Here is a 6,595-nt window from a genome sequence, read left to right as displayed (position 1 = left end):
AAGTTAGCTTGTGGGCTCTTTCTCAATTTGCTTAATTGCTCCTGTTTTTGTCTCATAATGGTCTGTGAGGCAGGTGCTGTACTGGCTCAGAGCTGTTTTATCCATTTCCAGGTGTGACACCCTGGAAGACCCTCCAGTCTTTCAAGAACATTGTTGTAAACATTTAGCAGCTTTGCTGAAGGGATTCAAGAGCTCATTCTGCGATGGCTGATTTCATTTTGCTTGTACATACATTGTATAAATCATTTTCCCCAGGCGTAGAGCATTAGGTTCAGAAAGGTATTTGTTTTAGCTAAAAGCTGTGTTGTCTGTTCTACCTGAAATTTCAGCCTGTATATTTTTTCCTTGGTATTCTGCTTGTAATTAACAGACTCTTCATAGTTCTATGGTTGTGCCATTATATCATTTTCATTTGGCTTTGATTGGTTGTAATTTTTATTCTTTGTGGGTGTACGATGCTCTTTGTACATTTTCTGATGTCCCACCATTTGCCCCAGCCCGTTTTTGGATGCCCCTTTGTCTATTGGACATTCAGTTTCCTCTTTCTTTGTATTCTGCTCCCTTGTAGTTGGAATTGGTCCTGCCTAGAGCAGGGGGCTGGACTTGATGACCTTCTGAGGTCTCTTCCAGTTCTATGATTCTATGAACTCACTCCTACCTCCCCCACAAGGGTCTCTTAAAGAGATAGCTCCCTATTAGGTGCATGGGTTACATCTACACAGCAAGAAGTCGAAGGGAGAACACTCTTCCTTAGACTTCCCTTACTCCTGGGCTGTGTCTAGATTGGCATGATTTTCCGGAAATGCTTTTAACGGAAAAGTTTTCCTTTAAAAGCATTTGCGGAAAAGAGCGTCTAGATTGGCACAGACGCTTTTCTGCAAAAGCACTTTTTGCAGAAAAGCGTCTGTGCCAATCTAGATGCGCTTTTCTGTAAAAAAGCCCCGATCGCCATTTTTTGCAGAAAACAAATCTGAGCTGTCTACACAGCTTTGCGCAAAAGGGACTTTTGCCTGAACAGGAGCAGAATAGTATTTCTGCAAGAAGCACTGATTTCTTACAGTAGGAAGTCAGTGCTTTTGCGGAAATTCAAGCAGTCAGTGTAGACAGCTGGCAAGTTTTTCCAGAAAAGCGGCTGATTTTCCGTAAAAACTGGCCAGTCTAGACACAGCCCTTGTAAAATGAGGGTTACTATGAGTTGGAGTAAGAAGTCCTCCAGCTTGACATTATTTCAAAATAAAGGCTTGACACGTACTACGTTATTCCAGAATAACATTAGTTATTCTGAAATAATGCTGCTGTGTAGACGTACCCGAAGGATGCCTCTCCCCTATTGCATCTTATTACCCTGACAGTTTTTTGGGCACCCAGAAATGTGAATCACCTTTTTGCTGGATTCTCTCTGAGAGCTTTTCCATTCAGCTTGTGCAGAAAACAGTGTCCAGTTCAGGAAGAATAGTTCATCTGCATCTGTGGGATCCAAAATACTCAGTTCAACTCCAGTTTGTCACTCGGTTTACTTTATTAGTCATGTTATAGGTCTTTGCCCAGGCTGTCCGGACTTAGATGCAGAGGGTGTATGTAAAGGGTGATATCAGGATTCCAGCTAACGTGACACGCCCCACTATTTATATAGATCTTTCCTAGCTACTAACATCTATACTTCTTGCATGTACAATATAATCGCTTTGCAGACTGCGTTTGGCCTAATTTCTTTGCAGATTATGTACAGACCAGCCGCTTTTCAGAATGTATACAGCAAGTTTATCAGTTCAGGGTGTTTCTGCCTGCTTTATTTATTAGTGACAAAAGAACGCCCAATATTTAATTTAGTTAGTTTCTACTGCCCTTATTTTTTATAAATATATTCACAATAGTTAACTATTTTAGCAATTATTGAGTTGGGCTTGGTCAGCAATTAGTTGTTAAGACATGTCTTAAATTTAGCCTGTTCATGACAGCTAGGCCAATGCTTGTAACCTTTCCAGATTACCAGAGCTCAACAAATAATGTAATCTACTCACCCATGGCAAGTAGATTACAACCCGGAAGAGTTGCGCAGAACGATCTGCGCATGCACAGAGCGCAGAACCGTGCGGCTGGCGAGCAGGGCTCGCCGCAGCTTGGCGAGCCCTGCAGATTACTATATGCTTTTCAGGATTCTGATTGTGCACCCCCGAGTTTTACCTCACTTCAGGACTATTCACTTAGGGTATGTCTACACTACAGCACTAATTCGAACTAACTTAATTCAAATTAGTTAATTCGAACTAAGCTAATTTGAATTAGCGCATCTAGACCTAAAAACTAATTCGAATTAGCGTTTTGCTAATTTGAACTAGCATGTCCACATTGAGTGGATCCTGAACCGAAGTTAAGGCTGGCCGGAAGAAGTACCAACAGGGCATCAGGTTAGGACTTAGAGTGTGGAGCTGCTGCCTCAGGCTAGTCGAGGGCTGTGCTTAAAGGGACCCGACCCCCACCCCGGACAGACAGTTCTCAGGGTTCCCCGCTTGCTTGTCTACCTCTGAGGGACAGCAAAGCAGTCCTGGCTTGGAGTGCCCTGAGTGCCCGCACTCAGCACATCACAGCACTTGGCCATCAGCCCGGCTGCACTTGCCGCAGGCTGCCATCCGGGGGAGTCAATTGGGGGGCTGTCAGGATCCCGGAGGCCCTGCAGGAGAGCTTCCACCCCGAGGAGCCCGCAGAGCCACCCCAGACCTCCCCATCAGGGGCTTGTGCCCTATTCCTCCCTCACCTCCTTCCACTTACCCCTCCCTAGCGTAAAAAATAAAGGACACGTGTGTTCAAAAATAGAAACTCTCTTTATTTAACAAACCTGGAGGGGGGGGGGGGGAATTAACCACTGGGGAGACTGGGAAAAAGAGGCGCGAGAGGGGAAGAAAAAGGGTGGGAGAGGGGAGGTGGAAACCTGGGAGGAGGGAGCTGGAAGGGGGAAGCCAGGGGAATAAGGAGGAGGGGAAGTATAAAACTATGGTACGCCATATCTTCAGTACTGTGTACAGATGTGGTTTCCTCACCTCAAAAAAGATATTTTGGCCTTGGAAAGGGTTCAGAAAAGGGCAACTACAATGATTAGGGGTTTGGAACAGGTCCCATATGAAGAGAGGCTAAAGAGACTGAGACTTTTCTGCTTAGAAAAGAGGAGACTGAGGGGGGATATGATAGAGGTCTATAAAATCATGAGTGGTGTGGAGAGGGTGAATAAAGAAAAGTTCATTAGTTCCCATAACATAAGGACTAGAGGACACCAAATGAAATGAATGGCCAGCAGGTTTAAAACTAATAAGCGAAAGTTCTTCTTCACACAGCACATAGTCAACCTGTGGAACTCCTTGCCACAGGAGGCTGTGAAGGCTAGAACTAGAACAGAATTTAAAGAGAAGTTAGATAAATTCATGGAGGTTGGGTCCATGGATTGCTATTAGCCAGGGGGTAGGAATGGTGTCCCTGGCCTCTGTTTGTGGAAGGCTGGAGATGGATGGCACGAGACAAATCGCTTGGTCATTGTCTTTGGTCCATCCCCTCCGGGGTACCTGGTGTTGGCCGCTGGCAGCAGACAGGCTACTTGGTTAGATGGATCTTTGGTCTGACCCAGTACGGCCATTCTTATGTTCTAAGCTCAGGGCTCAGGGTTGGGGGTCTCACTGGACCAACTTGATTTTCATGCAAACCTGCTCCTGGGTTTGCATGTGGCCTTTGGTGGCCAGGCTGGCAGCTATCCTGCCCTAGACGGCCGCATTCCTGTGCCTAGTGCGGAGGTCGTGGACATTAGAGGCCTCCCCCAAACCTCGATGAGGTCCACAATCTCCGCACTAGACCAGGCGGGCGCCCACTTCTTATGGCCCTGGGCAGGCTCCTGGGAGCCGCCAGCCTGGTCCTGGGAAGAGGCGGAGGGCTGGGTGGCAGCAGGTGGCTGGATGCTAGCAGACTTGCAACTGGCACGAGCACTGTAGCCAGACCGTGTCCCTTTAAGGGCTCCAGGGCCGGGAGGGGGGCAGAAAAGTTTCCCTGGTTTGGGGCCCAGGGTGGCCACCAGGGCAAGCTGGGGAGGGCTAGCCTCCCACTAGTTCGAATTAAGTGGCTACACAGCCCTTAATTCGAACTTAATTCGAACTAGGCGTTAGTCCTCGTAGAATGAGGTTTACCTAGTTCGAATTAATCGCTCCGCTAGTTCGAATTAAATTTGAACTAGTGGTTTGCATGTATAGCCGCTATTAAAGTTAATTTGAACTAATGGCTGTTAGTTCGAATTAACTTTGTAGTGTAGACATACCCTTAAATAAAAATCAAACATAAAAATACAAAAAAGTGTCAGTCACACTATTACTGAAAATAGTTAACTCTCTCATGTTTAATATATTATGAAATAACTCAATTGCAATATATTGTACTCACCTTACAGTGACTAGTATATAGAGCAATATAAACACGTCATTGTATGAAAGTTTAGTTTGTGCTGACTTTGCTAATGCTTTTTATGAGCCTTTTGTAAAAAATAGGCAAATATCTAGATGAGTTGCTGTACCCCTTGGAAGACCTCTGTGTACTTCTTGGATACATGTGTCCCTGGTTGAGCACCACTTAGCTAAACAATCTTACATTTGGCACTTCCCTGCCTGGAGCATGAGGGAGATGTGCTTGTGCTCACTGAAACCACCAGCATGTTAGCCACATAGGCATGTTCCCCATGGAAATGGCAGCTCTTACATTGCCTTGTGGTCTAACAATAGGTTTAATCAATACATGTACCCCTTTGAAGGGTGAGTGTGGAAAGAACCCGGGGTATCTGACCATCGTTTGGCTGGGCCAGAACCAGGTCATTGTGTTGCGGAGTGGATCCCTGCAGACCCATAGGGTTACCAGATGATTTAAAAAAAAATACCAGACACACTTGCTCTCAGATGAGGGTGGGGGCTGGCCTGGAGGGGACTGGGGGGAGTGGCACTGGCCAGGAGGAGGTCATGGGAGAGGGGGGGAATTGGCTGTCGGGAAGCAAGGCTGGCTGGGAGAGGGTTGGGGGGCTGCTCCGGGCGCATGCAGATCCCCGGGTGCTGCCCGTCCCGCACACTGTCCCGGCGGGGCACACGGATCAGTCCGGACCCAGGGATTCCATCCTCCCCCTCCTCTCTACTATGTAGTTGCATATTGCCTGGCTAATAGACACTCTCATGCAGCGAGAGCGTGTCTACCAGCCAGGCAATACGCAACTACGTACTGATACTCATGATAATAATAAAACTTACTTAATTAGAAAATACCAGACATTTATATGTCTGGTATTTTCTCAATTTGTTTCCTGAACAGAAAGCTCAAATACCGTACTGTCCAGTTCAAAACCAGACACCTGGCAACCCTACTGACCCAGCAGCTGACTGCTCTGCTGCTACGAGGGCCCTAGGCTGGGACACAGTGGAGTGGGTGGACCTGCGTCCCCCCTGCCACCCCACTCTTGGGTGGCAGTCTCCTCCCTTGGCTGTTCCTGAACAGCAGTCTGAACCTGCTGGACCCCTGCCTGAGCAAGAGGGCCTAACTGGGTGCTCCCCTGCTGACCGAACGGGTGCTGCTAAGGGAAAAAACTTCCGATGACGCATGCATGCAGCACACGCACATCTACCTGGAGCCGGACATGAGCAACACAACTTGAAGAACAACAGTCACAGAGGTAAGTAACTGTTTGCAGAGTTAACACTGTTGCAGTTAACTGTTAGCCTGAAACAATAACAGTAACAGTTATCTGCAGATGCAGACAGGCATCCCTACATCAGTTCAATTTAGTTCACATTCCAAAGAATGAGTTCATAGCCATATTTGAGAGAGGGATTTTTGTTTGTTTGTTTGTTTTGGTGTTTTTTGAGGGGGGAGGATTGTGTGCTTGAAACTTGAAAGTTGAGGTTCTTTTAGCATAAAATGTGGTCACACTCATTAGGAAAAAGTCTCAGTTTTCACAAGCAGATGTAAGCCACTCTAATCAATTTCTTTCATTAGCTGTCTCCAGAAGTCTGTGGCAGGCCCAATGCATTATTGATGTGAACATGGTAGGTTTGAGTTGGGTACATTTGGGACAGCATAAAAAACTGTTTTGCAGGCCCATTCAAAAGCACTAAGGCTAGTGTCACTATAAGAGCCCCTCAGTGCCACCTGACAGAGGGCCCACTGTTTTGCAAACCCCTACCAGACCGGACACACTCCAGCTATGTCTAGACCAGTGTTTCCCAAATGGTGCTCCGCAGAACCCTGGGGTTCCGTGAAGTGAACGGAAGGGTTCCGCGAGAACCCGAACGCTCCCCTCCCCCCGCCCATAAAGAGACAGAGGAGCCCGGCGCGCAAAGACGCTGGCTCCTTCCCCGCTCCCCTTTCAGACATCTCCCGCGTCCCCCGCTGCCACTCTGCTTTTACCACCGGACCTAGCAGCAGCAACAGCTGCTTGTCCCGCTTCTGCCCGATCAACCCAAGATCCTTCTCCCACATCCCCCGCTGCTGCTCTGCTTTTTCCGGTGGTAAAAGCAGAGCAGCAGCGGGAGAGGGATCTTGGGTTGATCGGGCAGAAGCGGGACAAGCAGCTGTTGCTGCTGCT

The sequence above is a fragment of the Pelodiscus sinensis genome, chromosome 1 (assembly GCF_052426305.1).
Source record: "Pelodiscus sinensis isolate ZL-2025 chromosome 1, ASM5242630v1, whole genome shotgun sequence".
In the NCBI taxonomy this organism is placed as follows: domain Eukaryota; kingdom Metazoa; phylum Chordata; order Testudines; family Trionychidae; genus Pelodiscus; species Pelodiscus sinensis.
The sequence above is the reverse complement of the archived record's forward strand: the minus strand, read 5'-3'. Positions refer to the sequence as shown.